The sequence below is a fragment of the Coregonus lavaretus genome (genome assembly GCF_964263955.1).
Source record: "Coregonus lavaretus genome assembly, chromosome: 37".
In the NCBI taxonomy this organism is placed as follows: Eukaryota; Metazoa; Chordata; class Actinopteri; order Salmoniformes; family Salmonidae; genus Coregonus; species Coregonus lavaretus.
In genome coordinates, this window is record NC_140024.1 from 14840637 (window position 1) to 14863492 (window position 22856).

Here is a 22856-nt window from a genome sequence, read left to right on the forward strand (position 1 = left end):
GTATTATAGCCTATGACGGGGAAAACTGCCGCCCTCCATCCTACCAAGGTACCTGCAGCTTAAAAAATTGCTTTTTTCTCCTGCGGCTGAACAGTGCCCTTTCATGACAGTTATCAGCTTCAGGAGCTTAGGTCTAAATATCGGTCACAGTATGGTCTTTGAAAACTCAGGGTCCCCTGCAATAAAAGATACTCTGTAGCAGTGCTAATCCAAGGCCCTGTGAAAATCCTCCTGCGCTCCAGTCAAATGCGTCCTCCCAAACTACATTAACTCCCACCGGAGGGACCGAGCAGCACTGGGCGAGAATTTCTATAGAGCTTTTTTCCCCCAACTCGTACCCTCTGCATTCAACATACAGTAAAAAAGTAAATCTTATTATCCATCTTTTTTTGTGAGCAGACGGTGATGGAGTAATTTCAAAGGCAGTGGAGTGTTGTGCTGTGTCGAGGGAATCCACAGAGATTCCCCATTGTGTTTCTGCCAGGCCGCGCTCCCCGTTAATCACGCCATGAACGGACCCACTAATAACACCACCCCTGTGAGAGGCTCCGAACACAAACACACACACACACACAAACACACACACACACACACACACACACAGTCAGGCAACAACAACCCATACAAACCTCTCCTGCACTACAAATCAAATCCCCCAGGTGTGTTTCAACTGACATTTAACCAAATAAAACAAAGAGTAGTTAGTAATGAATGACTTAATCTGGACATCTCAGACCTCTATTTCCTCCTGCTCTTTTCATCCCTCGTGGAGACAGCTGCCATAGAGCTGGAAAAGGCCAGCGAGGAGGGGCAGGTAGGGAGGACCAGAGAGAAGAAAGGCAGAGGTGATAATGGTCAGGGTGAGATCACACTACCCAGCTCACCCTGTGTCTTCTCCTCTGGGACCATTGGATCATCAATCACAGAACCCTCATCATTTACAAACACTGCTCTCCTACGTCGGCTCAGACACTAACACATGCTGTCACTGCAACCAAAGGGGCCAGTTACCGCCGGCTACATAACTGTCAAATCACTACTTAAGCATGCAGGCCACAGCTCCTGCCTTGCCCCTATCCCTCGCCACGGCGTTTAAAAGTAATCTCCTAGATGGAGTGTGGCATCCCAGGTGAATGTGTGGCTGTGCTATGGCGGCTTGGGGAGGGATGATACGGGCATGATGGACGTGTGCGGGGTGAGTGTCGCGGCGGGGCTGGGGCGTGCGGGCTGCGGGGGCGTCCTGCGGTGGCGGTGGGCACAGCCCCGGCTGTCAGACGGCCGGCCTGCAGCCACAGCTGCCCATGATACGTTGGCTGGCTGGAAGCCAAGGTCAGCACGGAGGGCTGGAGTCTGTTCCCAGTCCACTAATCATACACTGCTAGCTCGAAGAGCCCAAGCAGGACCCGCTCAGACAGACACACTACACTGAACTCTTTGAATAACAGAAACACGCTTTTCCGAAAAGCGTTTCTTCTGGGAAACCTTACTTAGTATGAGTTGCTGAACACAATTTATGAAACATTACAATGAGAATTATGGAAATATGATTTTTGAGACAAAAGCTGAACTGTAGATAAGTGCTTGTCTATTGTTTAATGGATTTAAAGGGCTCTGTTCCTAGACGCCTCCCTGTCTTCCGGCTGGGCCTCAGCTCCATGCTAGAAACACACTGCTTGACCTAATACTCCCTTTATTTCCAAATCAAATCTCAGATGATTTGGATTTGGAAATCTCAGATTAGGGAATAAGCACCATTGTGCTATAAATACCACTGGATAACAACCAAGTAGTAGTCAATACCTAGAGTACATATCTGTACCTGTGTGCTGCTGCAGGCTATTTATCTGTACACTCAGCACATTGCTAGTGAACATTGTAACTGCATTTTAGGTACACTGCTTCAACGTGACTATGGTGCATGAGTGTGGGGCACCAGAGACACAAAGACATAGCACACCGTGGTTAGTATCGACAGACAGTGTGATGAATGGACTGACGTAGCGGTGCAGGCAGAGATCAAATGTGCCTGGGGATTAAAGAGATTGGCTCCATTCTCTGTGGTCAAAGTCATCCGGATGAACCTTTGACAGGCTGAACACCAGGCAGTGTATAGTAGGTATGTTGCCTTTCACCATCAATTTGGTGTCCATACTCACTCTCAATTATGTCTACAAAATATCCCAAATAGCATGCGCCGCCAATAACAAAATTAATGGTTTAGTATAAGGTGTAAGTTAATAGGACCCTGCAATTTGCTGTGCAAAGAAACTAGAAGAAATACGATCCCCTATTATCAGAGTGGTTATTTCCGAGCAAGTATCTTCTCTGGCCTACATGAGTAATCAGGTTGATAAAACACCTGTGAAACCTGGACAAACAACCCCATCTCTCTGGCTCTCTGGTATGTGTTTGTGCATCCGCGCGTATCTGTGTGCATGTATGTGTGAATGTATGTGGAAGTGTGTGTGTGTGTGTGTGTGTGCATGTGTGGGTTTTTGCATGTTTGTGTGCATATATGCAGTATGGAGGCACAAACAGCTGTCTGCTTACTGATGCCCGTCCCTTGCAATGTCAGAAACGCTGATTTATATGCACCTAAAGCAAAGATATCTCAAGCGTCTCCATCTTATAATTCAAATCAGGCAGCCGATGGAACCATAGCCTGTAGAGGTTCATTCGGGAAGGGCATTGGAAAATAAACAAGGTAATGCGGGCCGAGCAGATCTGACATTTAACTGATTTCTGATGGAAAGTGACAGGAGATTGACGTTAAATGAAATTCATACAGGGCACCCAGAACCACCATGGTGTAGGAGACAAACAACAAATACAGAGACACAGAGATATATTCACACTTTGAACAGAAATTCTATACGAACCAGTAGTGGTATGATTTCATGTGATGTATCATTCTATTTTGAATCTCTTTGCATGATGCATGATGAATTCAATGCAACTGATCATGTATCTGAAATACAATTTGAATTACTGCCAAAATATTTCATAATAGTCTGGAAATCCTAATGGAAAGAATGAATTAATCACTCGTTGCTGGTACTGAAATAATTTCTAAGGAATATTCATGACCTAATATAAACATTAGTCACAGTTATAATTTCAATCAACCAAAACGAACAATATTTCCATTGATCTCCACTACTATAAATATAGTTTGCACCTTAAATCCTAATATTGGCACAGATCTACAAACGGTGGTGTAATTTTCCCTAATTCAGAAATTCCACAATGTAGCCATAATATTCCAAAGCACACAACATTAATCAGCTTCCCCTGACAAATGCTTAATATTTCAGTTTAGCTCAAATAATCCAATGCAAATGACAAAATATTTAAACCCATCACTTAAGAGGATATTGGTGCCATGCAATTAGGACATACTGGAAAAGAAAATGATGCCAATTACAGGTCACACAACATGACTGGTGCTCTCTCCCTCCCTGCCTCCCTGCCTCTCCAGTGAGCTGTGAATGCAACACGCTGATGTAATGAGTTTTAAATGATGTGTTGTGGTGCAGAAAGGCCAGGCAGAGGGAGAGAGAGGGGTGAGGTGAGGGAATGCACGGGGAGTGAGTGGGCCGGTGTTCTTACCCTGGAGGACTCATAGGAGGGACTGGATGACTGGCCACCTGGGGCCCAGGAGGACGCTGCCTGGCTTGGCCTCTCATCCATACCTGTCAGAAGAGGAGATGCACAACTCCATCAGCACCGTGTCCTCAGACTCCTCACCAGCACACACACACACACACACATTAACAGACTGTCTCTAATCTCACACTCACACACAAGAACACACACATAGACATTTAACAGTTAGACAGAGCTGGAATTACAGGTTACACATATAAACAAACACAGAAAAAGAGGGAGCATACAGCACAGGAAAGGAACCAGTGTACCCCGAGAGGAACTGAATTAGACATACACACTATTCAAAATGTGATATAACCCTGGTCATAACAAAAGCATTTCACAAAGTTGCATTGCTTTCCAAAAGTGATTTCTTTACAATCTCTCTTGAATCAAAGGCGAAGGCTGCAGTTAATCAAACAGGGCAGAGATACAGTGCCTTGAAAAGGTATTCATCCCTTGGCGTTTTTCCTATTTTGTTACATTACAACCTGTAATTTAAATTGATTCTTATTTGGATTTCATGTAATGGACATACACAAAATAGTCTAAATTGGTGAAGTGAAATGAAAAAAATAACTTGTTTCAAACAATTCTACAAAATAAATAACGGAAAAGTAGTGCGTGCATATGTATTCACCCCCTTTGCTAAATAAGATCTGGTGCAACCAATTACCTTCAGAAGTCACATAAATAGTAAATAATGTCCACCTGAGTGCAATATAAGTGTCACATGATCTGTCACATGATCTCAGTATACACTACCGTTCAAACATTTGGGGTCACTTAGAAATGTCCCTGTTTTTGAAAGAAAAGCAATTTTTTTGTCCATTAAAATAACATCAAATTGATCAGAAATACAGTGTAGACATTGTTAATGTTGTAAATGGCTATTGTAGCTGGAAACGGCTGATTTTTTATGGAATATCTACATAGGCGTACAGAGGCCCATTATCAGCAACCATCAGTCCTGTGTTCCAATGGCACATTATGCTTGCTAATCCAAGTTTATCATTTCAAAAGGCTAATTGATCATTAGAAAACCCTTTTGCAATTATGTTAGCACAGCTGAAAACTGTTGTGCTGATTAAAGAAGCAATAAAACTGGCCTTCTTGAGACTAGTTGAGTATCTGGAGCATCAGCAATTGTGGGTTCGATTACAGGTTCAGAATGGCTAGAAACAAATAACTTTCTTCTGAAACTCGTCAGCCTATTCTTGTTCTGAGAAATGTAGGCTATTCCATGCGAGAAATTGCCAAGAAACTGAAGATCTCGTACAACGCTGTGTACTACTCCCTTCACAGAACAGCACAAACTGGCTCTAACCAGAATAGAAAGAGGAGTGGGAGGCCCCGGTGCACAACTGAGCAAGAGGACAAATACATTAGAGTGTCTAGTTTGAGAAACAGACGCCTCACCGGTCCTCAACTGGCAGCTTCATTAAATAGTACCCGCAAAACACCAGTCTCAACGTCAACAGTGAAGAGGCGACTCCAGGATGCTGACCTTCTAGGCAGAGTTGCAAAGAAAAAGCCATATCTCAGACTGCCCATCTTAATCTTTTCTTTTTATTGGCCAGTCTGAGATATGGCTTTTTGTTTGCAACTCTGCCTAGAAGGTTAGAGCCAGTTTGCGCTGTTCTGTGAAGGGAGTAGTACACAGCTTTGCACCTGTTCTGAAAGGCCCCTGAGTCTGCAACACCACTAAGCAAGGGGCACCACCAAGCAAGCGGCGCCATGAAGACCAAGGAGCTCTCCAAACAGGTCAGGGACAAAGTTGTGGAGAAGTACAGATCAAAGTTGGGTTATAAAAAACTATCAGAAACTTTGAACATCCCACGGAGCACCACTAAATCCATTATTAAAAAATTGAAAGAATATGGCACCGCAACAAACCTGCCAAGAGAGGGCCGCCCACCAAAACTCACGGACCAGGCAAGGAGGGCATTAATCAGAGAGGCAACAAAGAGACCAAATATAACCCTTAAGTAGCTGCAAAGCTCCACAGCAGAGATTGGAGTATCTGTACATAGGACCACTTTAAGCCGTACACTCCACAGAGCTGGGCTTTACAGAAGAGTGGCCAGAAAAAACCCATTGCTTAAAGAAAAAAATAAGCAAACACGTTTGGTGTTCGCCAAAAGGCATGTGGGAGACTCCCCAAACATATGGAAGAAGGTACTCTGGTCAGATGAGACTAAAATTGAGCTTTTTGGCCATCAAGGAAAATGCTATGTCTGGTGCAAACCCAACACCTCTCATCACCCCGAGAACACCATCCCCACAGTGAAGCATGACGGTGGCAGCATCATGCTGTGGGGATGTTTTTCATCGGCAGGGACTGGGAAACTGTTCAGAATTAAAGGAATGATGGATGGCGCTAAATAAAGGGAAATTCTTGAGGGAAACCTGTTTCAGTCTTCCAGAGATTTGAGACTGGGACGGAGGTTCACCTTCCAGCAGGACAATGACCCTAAGCATACTGCTAATGGAACACTCGAGTGGTTTAAGGGGAAACATTTAAATGTCTTGGAATAGTCAAAGCCCAGACCTCAATCCAATTGATAATCTGTGGTATGACTTAAAGATTGCTGTACACCAGCGGAACCCATCCAATTTGAAGGAGCTGGAGCAGTTTTGCCTTGAAGAATGGCCAAAGATTCCAGTGGCTAGATGTGCCAAGCTTATAGAGACATACCCCAAGAGACTTGCAGCTGTAATTGCTGCAAAAGGTGGCTCTACAAAGTATTGACTTTGGGGGGGTGAATAGTTATGCACACTCAAGTTTTCCGTTTTTTTGTCTTATTTGTTTCACAAGAAAACATATTTTGCATCTTCAAAGTGGTAGGCATGTTGTGTAAATCAAATGATACAAACCCCCCCAAAATCCATTTTAATTCCAGGTTGTATGGCAACAAAATAGGAAAAATGCCAAAGGGGGTGAATACTCTCGTAAGCCACTGTATTTCACACGTCTAATGTCTCATAGCAACGGCATCTCAGTTCTCCAGGGGCCTGGTTTAACAAAAGACATAACACTGCATCTATAGTCATGTCTGTCCCTGGGCGAGCGAGCTGATGCCATTCTCTTGGCAGGAGGACAGACGACAGAGCAGAGTAGAAGAAAGTGACTAATCTGTTATACCTCTGCTGCTTTACGAGCGCCAGGCACATTTTCACCGCGTCATTTATTTTGGTTTACATAAATCACGGACATAAAATTGTGCACTCCTTAGCATGTGTGCATGCTCAAAATGTGCTTCAGAGCACTAGAGCTGGATGATTAGGCAGTGATGTATAGCCAAGCCCTATCAAAACAGCTGAGCACTGAAACTTCATGAAACTCTTTTTTTTTTTTTACTCCATGTTCCCAAAGACAGCAAAATAAAAATAGATAAACAAATAAATCCATAAAGTTGACACAATTGAATGAATTCCACATCTGCTATGTGATGAAGAAATATAATATCTGACCTACGAAATGACATTTATGGGGCCTGCTCAGTAAAGAGATATGATTCTGAGATTCTTCACGCTGTTTGAGCCAATATTGTTTTGTAGGTAACAGCATTCCACTCCCGGCCACATGTAAGCTACATAATTGCAGGAGGGGGAGTAACATCAATTTGCAAGTTATTGATTGTTCCCTTTGTCATTTCACCCTGCTTCAGAAAACTGCAATACCATTCATTTGATTCCACCCTCAAATAAAACAGATCAGATTTCAAGGAATTGTATATACAAAGAATCAAATCTAGCTATTGCAGGGAGTAAACAAACCTTTAAACCATAACACAGACTCTCAGAGGGCCTGTAATCCACTTTCATTTGTTTCAAATTTCAAAATGTTAGTGACAAAGAACCATAAGTCTTCGGTTGCCTGAACCGTGCCACTTGACTGCATGGCTGGGCACACCCTAAACACCAGCTATCTGCATTTGCATGAGTAAAACAAACAGGCCCTTTAGCGAGGGGAGAAGTAGACTTTTCCACAGTGAAAAAGAGCTAGGCCTACATCACACAATCACAATGTGTGGGCTAGACTCTGACCCCGTGCCAAAGACAATGTCGAGGCCAGCCAGTGTGTGGCTGGCAACACTGCACAGAGTGCAGCAGTCAATTCAACTCAACTCAATTCATGGCACCTTCATTGGCATACTCTAGTAATACACAGTAATACACTTTTCAAATGTGAAATAACATGTTAACACTACACACAAAAATATAACATTCCAAAAGGGGGACATGCTGTACTGTACACTAGCTAAAGCCCTTGGCTCTGACTGCAGTGCCGCCCTGCTTGGCTCTTTAGGGCACTAGTTGTCACCAGCTCCAGTCTCTAGTCTCTGTCCTGACTGCCAGCTCCTGCCTGGGGCTCCAGGGTCCTCTCTCTACACATGACTACAGATAGAGCTATCCCAGTCAGAGACAACACAATATCACTATGTCTCACACTGACTGAGACAAACATAGAGTGGTAGAGATAATGCTAAAATAGTCATCTATGGAATAGTGACATGATACGTTTACAGGAGGTTAACAAACTATTAACAAATATAAATGTGTGAATGTGCTGGTTATATTATGAATGTAATGTGGTAAGCCGTTTCTTCTTCAGGTCTATACATCCTTTTTGTTCTCTAGCTAAACACTCAATCAAATCTGAAGAAGATAGATATGGCTGCTATTGATAGGTGAAATGTTAGGGAAAACATGTGTTTGGTATCTACAGCACAGGGAAGTCCACCTCTGAGGAGTAATTAGGTTTTTGTCTTGTATTTCTACTGTGGAATGCATTACTAATATCTCTGGTAGAAATATCTAAATGCACATCTGTGATGTCAATTCTAAGCTAACAGACAACAAGGTTTGAAATGAAGCGGCCCAGAGACTCGCAGCAGTTCCATTTGGCTTGGAAGGAAGGAACCTTCTCTCTGTGGTTTCTACTGTTGAGTCAGCTGCTCCATTTAACCATCCACCAAATCACTGACAACCAACGTCATGAGACACTGCTACAGTAGCTGAGGTCACTCACACACCAACAGTTAAACAGATAAAAGACAGGCATATTATTACTGGAGCCTAACAAATGTATTATAAGATCAATTCCACCTGTCTGTAATATCATCCAGGTCTCATCTGCTCTGAATAAAGTCCATATTCACCTACCATTCATCACTTTCATCACGTTTAATGTGTAACAGGTTTTATGGAACAGGGCGCCCATGTCCTGCTGCTGGGAACAGAGAGGCTTCAGAGGTTCAGAGGTATGGCACGCAGACCTGTCAGCCCCATCTGTGGCAGCTCTGCTCTGCTCTGGAATAAACTCCATCATATATCCACTCCACTCCGCACCCCAGCACACTGGTCACACACTTAACATAGAAACATACTGCACTGCATTGACAGCCACATTGTCAGCTGTGTCTGTGTGCGTGTGGCAAAGACCCTCTTCTAATTATTTCCGAATCCTAGTTCTCAATTATAGAATTGAACAGGAAATAGACAAAGACATTATGCAGATATGAATGCTTCAGTTTGACTAGAGGGGATTTTGCTCTCTGGCGCGCCCCCACTGCATAAACCTATGCCAAAGAATGTTCATTTACATGCAGTGTTTGTCGAGTAGAGGATTTAAATATGGATTTAACTTGGCACGGGCACTGCTCTGTGTGCAAATCTTTGTCTATCCTGTTTTCAAGTCTGGCAGTCATTAGACATCCTCCTTTAACTTTTCTTCTGTTTAGTATTTAGGAAGAAATCAAAGCATGTCTTTGTTCATTGATTAAAATAACACTTGAAGGGCACTCTGGTCATAGGAGACTAACTCCTAGGAGAGGTCTTAGGTTGGCATACAACACTTTTATGAAGCAAAAAAACAAAATAAAAAAGATCTGATCACAGTCAGTCACAGTCCTTCTTGTGTTGTGCATTTCAAAATGCAGCCTGACACACAACCTGGTACTCATTTGCCTGTAGTCTCTGTAGTCTCTGTAGTCTCTGTAGTCTCTGTAGTCTCTGTAGTCTTTGTAGTCTCTGTAGTCTCTGTAGTCTCTGTAGTCTCTGCGAGCCGATGCAGTCTAGGAACAAAGTCAGATCCAGAACCTTCTTTTCTTTTCAGAATAGTCTTATAAAAACATACTGTACCAGCTTTTAACATCAACAAAACAAGTTAAACTAAGAGCATTTCTAGGGTCTACAATCCTTTCGGTTTATAAAAATAAAGAAGTTGTCTGCTAATATCCTTTCAGAGGCTACCGTTTCTTCAGAGGAAAACAATCCCCCAAAAATGAGGACAGAGAATCTCTTGCTGATCTACATGTATGCCTAGACTTAGCTGATCTACATATGTGTGATCAATTACTCAATGTATACCAACACCTCTATCTGCACTATTTAAAGAAATCAGTGGCAAATATATTTATGGTTACACAGGAGCTCGGAAGAGAAGCTTAGGAGCGCAGTTAAAATCACACCTTTTTTCTCACAACATCCTAGGCACTGAATTATTTTCTAATTCTGCAACAAGTGAGATTGTCACAACAGTAAAAATGTCAAACAACCATTGAACGCTAGTAGCTAACATTCCTACATTTCATCTGCTACCTTCCTACATAAATGCTACATAACTGTATGGAAACCCAACATCTTGAAGAAAGAATTGTATACATCAAAGAAATTCCAACCTTGTTTATTTACAGTTTTATGGATAGAAACTAAATACAGACAAACAACTCATTGTAACTCTTCTTGAGCTAATAAGAACATGTAATCCAATACGCCACACTAAACATTGGAACTGTGTGAAAGTGAAAAATAAAATCTACAGCATCATTTAAATGAGGTAGCCTGAACAGCAAATGTTTAGTATTATGAATAACCTCACATGCAACAACATATTCCACAGCCTCTGGGCAGTGATGTTATGTTCTGAGTACTCTGATCTAGTGAGCATCACTGCCAACTGACTGTCAGGAACAAACACGTAATATCCTCCACGTCTCAAATCAAACACATGTGAACACAACCTTGAATTGGAGGGCAAATATTTATCTTGCCAATGTCTGCTCTCCTCTGTAGTTTAATTGTTGAGCAGGTGTCCACATCCCCTCAGACATACAGTCAAAAGGGCACCGCACTGATTGTTCAAACGGACCCTGTTTTCTGGCAAACCCCACTGAAAAAAGAAATGCATTTGTTACTTCACACAACTGTGACCGACCACTGCTAAAAACAACAAGCACACCAGACGTGACATCACAAAGCGATGTCCAAGTCATTAGGCAGAACTGAAAACAGAGTTTTTCTTTGCCAAATTGCTAGGAAACCAAACATTCAGACCAAGTGGGCATTGCTTGTGGAATCACTGCGGGCTGCAATCGATTCGGACCTACAGGGAAGCAACCTAATAAATGATGGCAAACAGTTGTGGCTGCCGAGGCATTACCATGTTTTTACCAGTTGTGCTCTGCCTCATCAGAGGGGAAATACTCCTCCAGACATAGTCTAGGGGTGAAACATCAATACAGCAAATGTAAACAAGCTAGCCTCTCATATTTCACCTTACATGCCTGAATCTACAGTGTTGTGTTACAATAATAAACTAAACATTCATTACTTTTCTCAGAATCTTAAATAATAATCAATACGCTCAACTGCCATTTGTCTAAAAGCAATGAAGACGTCAGGTATAGTAATTGGTTTTTGATTAATTAAAATAAGTAAACAACACAGTGATTATTTCACATACGGTAGTAACCATCATAAAAATCGGACAAAAAAAAAAAGTATACAGTTTATTATGTTCACCCCCTCACAATTCATATTTCAAATACACTACTACTACTACTACTACTACTACTACTACTACTACTACTACTACTACTACTACTACTACTACTACTACTACTACTACTACTACTACTACTACTACTACTACCTTGGCTCTGAAGAGCTCACCAGCCTGTTAATTTAATTAAGTCCAATTTGTGCAATGTACAATGTGACTTCCCCATACACATGTAGCAATGAGAGGTTTGTCAGAGCTAGTGCAGTAGTGTCTTCATTAGACAGACTCTCTCTCTGCACTGAGATCCAGTCATCCACAAAGCACTGTCACAGACAGAGGCCTTGACAAGCAAATGACAAGACGCTTCTCCTTCGGGATCCCCTCCAACTCCGAGCAAACAGTCGTAAGGCAGGCAGCAGGCAGATTAATAAGACATGCTGTAGCGATGGATAGATATACATTTTAATTTGTTACGGTATCTTTAACGAAACGCATCAAACAAGAGAGCCTGCAACCAAGCAACCAAGCCAGCCACGGTGCACAGCTTGAGCTGATTTGACTGTATGCAAAGAAGGGAGCTATTTTCGGTTGTTCACTTCCAATCTAACAGCTACTCTCGTGTCACATGGAGACCGGCTCAGCTCCCTGCGAGGGACAACCCCTCATTGGGGCTGTGTGTGTGTGTATGTGTATATGTATGTGTGTGTGTTGAAGTACCCTAAACTGTTCACAACTCACATGGAAGTAGACAAAAAAATACACAATTTTGACTGTGTGCAGAGTGAAGAAAATGTTTCATTAACAAGCATTTGAATGGGATATCAACTAGGGTTGAGCGGTATCCACATTTTCATAACGTCATACCATTTCTGTACCATACTGGGGTATACAGTATTATCGAATGTGCACACAAGGGGCGCTAATCCACCCCCCCCCCACCCCCCGGCACAAAACAATTTAGGCAACAGCGATCTTGATCCAGGAGGGGATTGAATGTCTCTGCTGTAACCAAGAAGCTTGATCTTAACTAGCAAGTTAGCAAACCAAATGCATAAGTGGAGCCCTGAGCTGGATATAAATTATTTGACACATCTTAGATTTCTTATAGATATATTTAACTTATAATTAGTTATAAGCAGTGGGGTAGCATGCACTTTGGCAGCCCCCGCGACTCCCCCCCCAAAGAAAACATGTATATATATTTTTTAAACGGTATTGAAATCATACAGTATTTCGAAATACCCCGGTATACGGTATATCAACCAAGCCTAATATCGACATTGACAAATGTAATCAAATTAGACCATAATTACTATCAGTTTCAGAATGTAATGTATACTTAGTGATTTGAATTTGTAGAAATATCCCTAGGTAGGTAGATGTATGGAGCCGGCCAAGCTGCGGTATTTGCCCAATGTCCCCCTGCTGAGCACACACAACGCACAACCGATGGCCTCTTCAAATTCATGTCATTAAAAGGCACGAAGAAGAAACCGCAATCTCCCTCAGTTCAACCTGCAGAGGGGTTCATGTTTGTTTTGCTATCTCTGTTTCTCTGGCACACTTCGGAGGGGCCTTGAAGGGTCCTGGCAGTGCGGTTCTGCTGCATTTGTCTGGGTATGCCCAGTTCAGACGCATTAATCCAAACTCTCATTCCCTGCAATTTCCACACTTCCTTCCTGTGCTGCTGCCTGCGCCCCTCGCCATATGTTCACAGTCGCTTACGGAGGAAAGGTGCTTCTTCCTCCAACCTTGAGCTCTGGAGGAACTGGAGCATACAGGCTAAAGAGATGAGGAATTTATCTCTGCTATAACATAAACTGCCAGAGTGCAGTAGTTATGCAGAATAAATTAGTTTCTTATTTAACATAAATCCATTTCCCTTAGGTTTTTAGTTAGTAACGTGTATCTAAAATGTTTACCAACACCAAATCCACTCATATTTCATTCAAATGGAAAAAGGCCTTGAACTCTTTGAGAAACAGTTTAACTAGGCACAGTGGCAGACTAAATGAGCTAAGTGCTCTAATACTGCTATGCAATAATATTTCAAGTGATGTTACATAAATAAAATAAAAAACATAATTGCAGACTCAATTTACCCTAGAACCTGTACTGTAAAAGCCCTCAAATTGCAATCCACTCAGCAGAAAGGTTAACTACAGAGAAATGCTCTTGTGTGGTCGTACAAGCAGACAAGTCATATCTCTTTATTCATTCACCATGCGTGGATCTTTTTAGGGTGAAACAAACACTGGAGCACAAAAGGATTAGCCTATCACACCAGCGGGTTCCTGCAATCAGCAGCGGGTTTATTACATCAGGAGGATTTAGTTTTATTGAGCTGCTCATTAGTAGGTTTAATCAGAGCCGTGTCTTATGACTGTTCTAACAGCACTATCAGATCCCTCATCAGAGGGCTGAGTGCTATCTCTCTCTCTCACACACACACACACACACACACACACTTCAATCTTTACTGAAATGAAAGCACATGAAAACACAATGAAGAATGTAGCTAGCGTTCCCCCATATGGCTTCTGATACAGAGGCCCTTCTCATTCCTGTGCTCCTGGCCATACATTTGCCAATATGGCAGAGGAAGGCCCATCGAGTCCCACTCCTCTGCCTCCAACTGCAGTGCTGAATATAACACAGGCCCTGGTAGGCAGGGGACTGCACCGGAGCCAAACGTTCCCTCATTCTCCCCTGGCCCTGACACCAATGGCAGGGCTGTCAGCACAGCAAGCTATTCTCATGCTACTCATAGGAGGGGGACAGCAGGCTTTCCTGACTCATTTGGGCTTGTGTGATCTTCTCTTCCTCATGACGTGTTTTCTAGTGATGGAGATGAACATGTGGGAGTGAGACAGCCCTTCTTTGGTATCAAAAGTGAATTAACATGATGGGACGATATTAATGATTTAATAAAGTGAGTGACAGCCAATCAGAGCTCATGACCAGTGCCCCTCTGCTGTCCCATCTGTTTCACAGTCAGAGAGGATCCTGGGACGGGGCCAAAAGGAGCCTGGAAAAATGTCAAGCTCTCTCAATTTATTAATGTTGATTAGCACAAGTAATCAAAAAGCTCTTTTAAGTATCCTGGACCTATCTGTCAAATAATGAGTAATTCATATTTCAGTCTTCTAGCTCAGTAATAATTATTAGACTTGCAGGTAGGGAACATATTCCCAGCTGAGAGACAAGGAGAAAAACGGTAGGAAAGCACACAGCGCAGTCTCATCAGTATTTCCTTCAAGTCCTGTTTTTTTTTATTCATCTGCAATAAAAAATAAAACGTTAATGTGTTGCCATTTATGATGTAAAGGATGTAACAAATGTAGCTGCTTCCTCTCCCTCATTCAATAATGTAACAAAGCCAGAACATTATTTCCCTTCATTACAATAATTACCATGGTAACAAACAAAATGAGGTAGCATGAATTCAAAGTTGAGAGCTTTACAAAAGATTTAGCTCGAGTCCATCGTCTTTAATTTATTACTCTAAATCCTTCAAAAGACAAATTAAAACCAGGAACAAATCAGTGGTACGCAGTAATCCTCAAGTATTTTAAAAGAGGAGAGATTGAACTTCAATTTGATTGGTATTTTGCACAGCACAGCAAAAAACAATTTCAGACCTCAGACCTAAAAATAACATGCCACATTGAGTGCAAATGCAGTTGCAACTAAATCTATACATAGGAGAGACTGGCCCAGCCACTGCTGGGGGATTAGGCCTACCCAACAATGACTTGGACTCATCAGCATTTTCTATATCTGAAATGGAAATCCTGATAAATGTATCAAGCCTCAGGTCACGGTCAGCCCCAAACACTCAGTTATCCTCACATACTAGCCACAACACCTGAGAAAATTGTGTGTCTGAGTGTGCGTGTGTGTGCCGTGTGTGTGTTTGCGAGAGAGAGTGAGTGAGCGAGAGCGAGAGAGAGAGAGAGAGAGAGAGAGAGAGAGAGAGAGAGAGAGAGAGCATTTATGAGTGTGGGAAAGCGTGATAGAAACAGAGATGCCCCATTGTGCAACAATCCACTCTGTGATCTTTAAAACCACTACAACAAAACATGACCCTATGATGGAAATCTATTTGATATGATTTTTGGCAAGGCAGTGGTGTACATAGCCTGATTCCTGCATTTAAATCCCTCTCAACACCTGCACAGAGTGACCAAACAGACAATTTCCTTATCATACCTTCCATCTTCAAACACAAATAGGACACAGCCAGTGAAGAAACACAAACAGCTAGGTTGGCAGAGAGTGAGCTGTAATAAAAACAGTGATAGTAGAGGGGTGACCACGTACTGCACGGAACCACTGCACTCTGGAGGGCACATAACATAACATCCCAGGTCGGCGCTCCCACGCAGGCAGACGGACACAAACAGTCAGGACCTCTACTGGCACTACGCATATCAATACAGGTGCAAGACTTGAGCTGCTACTGGAAAACAGAACACATCTGAATCTACAAATACAAAGCTGTGTTCATAATCACACAGCTTACAATATCACCTTTTCCATTCAATAACGGCTGTCTCTTTAAAAACAGCACATAGCACATGCTCCCTCCTAGCCTGCATCCCTCCCTCCTTCTGAGATCCTTCCTGAGTAGATATGGTTAAACTGGTAAAGGGCCAGTCCCCAACTCAGCATCCCGGCAGCTCCCCAGAGTACCCCCAGTAAAGCTAGGTCCAGGGCTCTCTGATTCCCACAGGGGCCTGGGAGATCAAACAGGGGGCCATTACTCATTCCTTCCCACTAACCCCTGCTCTGCTATTCCTGATCGAAGCCATGAACGCTCCCAGGCGCATCGCTGACACCACACGTCAGGCCCGGCTAGATGCGATGGCCACGGGCTCTCAGATCATTAGACGAGGACAACCCACCCCTCCTCCTCCCGCTGCCCCTAGAAACGACCTCAGAGGGTAGGGCCAGTAATTAGTGGTCCGGATGGAGTTAGCTAATGCTAATGCACTCTCTCTCTCTGTGTGACGTGTGAATGTGTGTGTGTCAAGGCCTGCTGCATGGTTGACCAATGCAACTCTGTATCTCTTAGGAGAGCTTTCCACCTTACCCCAACATGCTCCCTTATGTCCAGAGTACTCAGCATCAATGTACTATATTTGGGAGTTTAGATTTAAAACTAACAGACATCCTGTGCTTCAGCAGCAGGTGTTCCCAAAGCATACATACATACAGATACAACTCACTACCTCAGTCCAACACTTAACACTGTGTCCATTCAGACTACATCAGCCAGAGGTTAGGCACAGATAAGCAGGTATAAAAATATGTGTCTCTGCCTGGCTTCAAATCCAGCTGCCTCAAGTCACGATAAAGGTTGTTTGGTCCCCCACTAACTCAGTGCCTTCACAACTTAATACAACATCAAATACATTACAATAAACTGCTCATTTGAAAAATGAATGGAATCCACATCAAAGGAGCCAAGTCAGACATACAACGCCAACTTTCTTCAATCAAAATAATGACAGTCTAGGAGAAGCCTGATAGTAATCTACCTCATATTGGGTGACTGAAGACATTATTTAATGCTCTAACCTCTTGGCAGACCTGCAAAAGAAGATGCAAAAGCTGTGCCAAGTCACCTGCCTTCAAAGGACTTTCATCACTATGGCAACAGCACGGTTCTCCATAACCAAGTCAGGAGGTGACCTGTGATCCATAAATGAGAGATGTCCAAACTCTCCCTGAATCTTCCCTCCAGTGGCAGGCAGGAGGCCCAGTCTGCCAGGGGAGGGTACCCATCTGAAAGCATCACAAACGCAGTGTGGCCCAATGGTTCACAGAGCAGCCGGCAGGTTCTCTAAAAATAAACAGACGTCTCAGGAAGAAAATTATTCCTTCAGCAATACACTCAAAGGCTTAAAACATGAAATTAGGTTTATCAAACTAAAGCCTGCTATAAGACCTGATCAAATTTCTAAAAAAAAAAGAAATGACTTTTTTTTATTTATATATAGTCTAGAATTTTTTCATGAACTTTCGTAAAACAGGAGTTCTGAGACTACAAACTAACATGAGATGATCAAATGTGGATTTAAATAAACACACTCAAAACAATGAGAGCTTATGAGAAATGAAATCAGTCAAAAGGAGAAATGGAGTGAGAAGCATCTCAAGAGACAACAGCTTCCTGAGCAAAATAAAATAAAGGATTCAGCTCAGTCCTTTTTTAAGAACCTCAGTTGAAAGCTACTGTTGTGGTTACATATATTGAATCTGTTTGAACTAATCCATTTTAGAAGAAAAATGCATGCTTAAATTGAAGACCGACTTAGCAGTTGCTTTAAACAAAAAAAATACAACATTCCAAATCCTTTGAAAATGCTTTGAAGATCAGCTGCTTCAAGATGAGTTTTGTCACCTTTTATATCTTCGCACATTGTGCCATGTACAGTGGAGAGGTTTTGGGTGTGCTAAATTATCTTAAAATGCAAGCTGGGTACTTTGTCAAGTTCTAAGTCTTCTGACTGAACAAAACAATCCTTGCTTAATAATTATGAATGAGAAACAGTCATATTCTTCAACACTGTATTAATAATGAATCAGCAGATAATAATATTTTCTAATCCATGGGGATAGAAGCTGAAGAAAGCGCTTTAAACTGAGAGAAAGTTTTCTCAAGTGGAAGGAAACTGCAGTGTAAGTCTATCACAAGCATATCATTTAAATTATATTTACAAAAAGTATTGTAAATATAATTGAACAGTTCTGACATCCTTGTAATATCCTTGTACAACTTGCCTTCATCTATTCTATAAACAAGCCAACGATAACATGTGGAACATTCTTTGAATTGACTGCAGGCCAACCAGGAATAATTAGGCCCATTCTAAACAAGATGGGATAAATAAACATAATTACAGGCAGGCAAAATTGCAGGAGAAATGTATCATAAATTCTGGTCAGGTAGCCAACCAGCAATAAGAGCAGAAATATTTGCCTCAGTCTGTCCCTCTAGGAGCAATAACAACCCAAACATAATTATGGCTTACCAGATTCTTGGCTGACTTCTACAGCAAGTCTTATGTAGGTGGGACAGAGAGAGCAAACCATGATCTGAAACTATTCCTAATATAGCTCTCCAAATATAAAAGTGCCACAGTGAGCTCTGAAGCAAGCTAACTGAGCAGCTTGGACATAGATGTTAATGTGAGTATTGCATCATGCAGAACATTACATTTGATGTATAAGTGGTTTCTAGTTTACTACTTACTGTAGCTCAAGGAGTATAGCAAGCTTGGAAAGCTTGGAACAGACAGGTGTGTGACTCCGACACACATAAAAAGCCTCAAGGAGAGAGTCAGCCCAAAACAGATCCCATATTCTGTCTATTGGTGAAAATAGAACCAAAATACCATCCACATAAGCCTCTACGAAACATGACTCTATTCTTGTGACTTTTCTTAATGATTAAATAAATACCACCAGGCATTTCAGCCATGACGATGGGCTTTGGTGGGAAAAAACAGTCTATTAACAGTCTCCATTTCTTTTCTATTCTAAACAAAAAGCACCATGCTGATGCTGGTCTATTTTGGAAGCCACAGAGTGCATGCCCAACACATCAGGCTTAAATGTGGCTGGTCACATGATGTCCATGAATGTCATGCTATATTAAATTCTAAAGCACACCGCAGAGGTTACTGAGTTCAATTCTTCCACTTCTCACATTAGGAATTCAGAAAATGAGTTCCTTTGTAACACTTTTGAATTGAAGCAACATTCTATTTTATATTCCATTATGGGTTGGACCAAATGGAATGTATGATCACTGTAACAGAATTTAACTCAAAAATGAAGTAGGCCTATTCAGCAACGCTTTAAATAGCATTAGCTACATAGAGCGCTATTAAAGGATTGTTGGGAATATATTTGACATAACGTAAACAGACTCAAATTGATGTATATTGATAATGCTCTGTATAGTTGTTAATACTTATGAATGCACAGTGAATGCTTTACCCAAACTGATTTATGAAAGTGCAATGATATACTTAAAGCATCAATTCAGCACTGACTTGACCTGGATCCCATACTGTTTACCTCTGTGGAGACAGCATCCAGAAAGGGAAATGAGGATGTAAAGTACTCTGAAAAACATCCTAACACTTCCCAGCCTTTTCACAACAGCTCCCCTTTGGCCCCATTGTGTTGCTGTTCAGTCCATTGTCTTGCTGTTGTTTCCACAAAAAGTGTGTCCTTTAGAACTATCGACAAGGCAACGCTTTGTTGCTTTACGTAAAACAAGTATTGAGGAGACATAATGCTTGATTGTGCTATGGATTAATGTCCTGGAGCCTTTACAGCGAATAAATTATCCACATAAAAACAGGGAATTCAAGCAACACTTATCAAAACATCTACGCCAATGAAACATGATGCATCCTTCTAAACAGCCCACTTCTGCATGAGAAATGCTCCCGGCTAAAGGTACACTACATCAGATCCTCTAGTCATTGAGCCTGTGAGATAGATGTTTGAAGGCCACATGAATGGCCAGGCCTTTAGGGTCCTGGGGCTGAGGAACTCACTGCCTTTTTCAAACAGCTCAGCACTAGAAGACGGACACATGCATATGAAACACCACTTGATGAACAGGAAGTAACCCCATACCGTACTTACTACACAACTGATAGACATTGGATATCTTTGGTACAGCTTTTATATGGTGCACAAATCTAGGGAACATTGAATCACAAACGCAATCAATGCCCCACTGTCAATATGAGCAAAATTGATATTGTGTCATCATCAATAGAAAATGGATATGCGAACAAGCCACAGAGATCTTTTTGCACACAAAACACAAGGAAGGGTTATAAAGTAGTGCTAATTACAATTATATTACACTGTCAGAGCTGTTAGGTCGATAAGCATTATTTCACATATGTCAAATAAGCCTAAACCATTCCTTATTTCCACAACTTTACAGCAGTCAGTCTACGATAATTCCAGGTGGAGATGGCATGTTTCAGACACCAGATGTGCAGAGTGCACACACACACACAGACACACACACACACCGCTGAGGTGGGAAATGAATAGTAATACTATGTTGAATATGAAACCCTCCTCCTTTGGCTTTTCACAAAATGAATAACCCAAATATCCTAAATACAGTGGAAAACATCAGGAACACTCGTATGAACTGATTTCAAACAGCAGTGGTTAGACAGAACACAACAGGGGGAGAGACAGGACCAGGGCTATAACAGAACAGAACAGAGGACATATTAAAATAGGTTTCTGGGATTAAATCCTACCTGGTGCACTGAACTGGCTGCTTCCAAGGGTGGTTGGCCTGTTTTTCCCACTATTTACAGGTGGAGAAAACATCTACCAGAAGAAAAGAAATGGTCTGAAAAATGTGAAGCTGAGACAAATTCATATTTTGCCTTTGATAATCATGCATCTGTTACAAGCTGTTAAGACTTCCTGTGTTTCATAATCAATTTCTTCACTGGAGAGACATTGACTGATAGAGAATAATCTGGGCTAAACAACAAACAAATAAAATATTATAAAAAGATAGATAAGATAACTGTCCTACCGCGCTAAAATCCAGCAAGTCACTCAATTCCTTGTCTGTTCCGATAGCGCCAATCCGCTGTTGAGGATTCATCCTGCCAATCTTTAGACCTAGAGAAGAAACAGATTGTTTGCTTAGGTCCAACTTTGATTTTTTTTTTAAATAGTCCTAATTCCTTGATTAAAATGTTTGTTTTTTCTCCATTCAATAACGAACTTCAGTAAAGCGCAACCTCATTCTATAATCCTACTGGAGTTGACAAGGAATATTCCCAGAACACCTCGGTTCCGAAAATAAATCTGTACAGTGACCCTTGACATTGCTGTGCGAGTTATTTGATCAAAGGTAGGCTACTGCAACAACCGATGAAAGTAATTGTAAATGACCCCTTGTCATTCAAGGTTCCACGCTCCCTTTTAGAAAATGTTATTGTACATTATGACATCTGAACAGAATGAAAAGGAAAAGGTAGCCAATACGTGGTAAGGAAATTCCATCTAACGTTATTTGGAATGGTACAGGCACACTGAAAATTCTTGGCGCTGCGTGTGACACTAGTGACACACTGAGACCTGCAGCATCGTTTTTCAACTGTATATCTGACTCCCCAAACGCTACATTTGTATCAATCTTCCGCGACAGACTTAGTTACAAAATAACTAGCCTACTGTAGATTTTCAACTCACGGACTAATGATAGGCTATGCAATATGTTGCTTTGCAATAGTCAACGATGAGCCACGAATTCGATGTGTCACTATTTAGAAAGTGTATAAGCATGGAAAACAAAAAGGAAGATCCACCAATATGCTATAGGCTACAGATTTAGGCTGAGTAAAACGCCCTTTCAAGTAAAAGTAGTAAAGCAAATGCCAACCCTTTACTCCATACCAGCTCCAGTCTCTTGTATCCCAACTTCTTTCACCCAGTCCGAAACCTACTTCTTTCACCCAGTCCGAAACCTTTTTTGATTAAACTCACTACAATATTTTACCTTTTCCCCTTTAAAATTCCAACTAGGGCGATCGGGTGTGGCAGTATGGAGCCTCGTTTTCCTGTAACGCGTCTAAAATACTGTAAAATAGTGCTTTAGATTGTAATAGTTAGCAAAATATCCCCTATATGTCACTTGCGAGTTAACCTTAGGCAGACAGACATTTTTGCTTCCCAAAAACCCCAGCACCACAATGGCATTCGGTGTTGTATCCTTCCGCTGAAAACAGTGAAACGATATCCCCGGCCTAGCCTACTACAGACACCACGCGGAGTGGTAGGAGATGACAGTCGTTGATAGGACCCATCATATTACATTTAGCCTATCTTAATCAATCATTAGGCAAAATTATGTGAGACTAGTACAAAGAGATCGAAACCAGATTTTGTATGTTGTGTCAATCAGAGCATTGGTGTAATGAAAGGTATTGGTGGAGGAGTCTGGGGATATTTAATAATAATAATAATAATATGCCATTTAGCAGACGCTTTTATCCAAAGCGACTTACAGTCATTTGAGACCTCTGAATTCGCTACACTGGTGTCAGAAGTGGGATAATGAATAAATTAGTAGCCTTTGAATGCATATGGACCGAGACATGCATATATGCATATATATATATATATATATATATTAGAGAGAGAGAGAGAGAGAGAGAGAGAGAGAGAGAGAGAGGGGGTTCACTTTAAGGTGGTTGCAACTAATTGGAATTCTGGCCCAGAGTAGGCCTAGTTTCTTTAAAAATACTTTTGAGTGTCACAGTTATAACCTGTTTGTCCCTATGTAGGCTAGCCTTATGAATTAAGTCTGTCTAAAAGACAGCGAGCATTGTGTGCTGCAGTGTCATGT

General features: G+C 41.7%; 1 pseudogene across 1 annotated transcript in view; it reads right to left on the reverse strand.

The window, feature by feature from the left end:
* Positions 1-21965, reverse strand: part of LOC311111541 (transcription factor 12-like) — an 84458-nt pseudogene extending 62493 nt beyond the window's left edge. The window contains exons 1-4 of the transcript XR_014615919.1: positions 21891-21965; positions 21036-21124; positions 20749-20821; positions 3610-3692 (exon numbers count right to left, since the gene is read on the reverse strand). The product of XR_014615919.1 is annotated as a transcription factor 12-like (transcript). The remainder of the gene's footprint in view (positions 1-3609; positions 3693-20748; positions 20822-21035; positions 21125-21890) is intronic.
* Between the last annotated feature and the right edge of the window lie 891 nt (positions 21966-22856).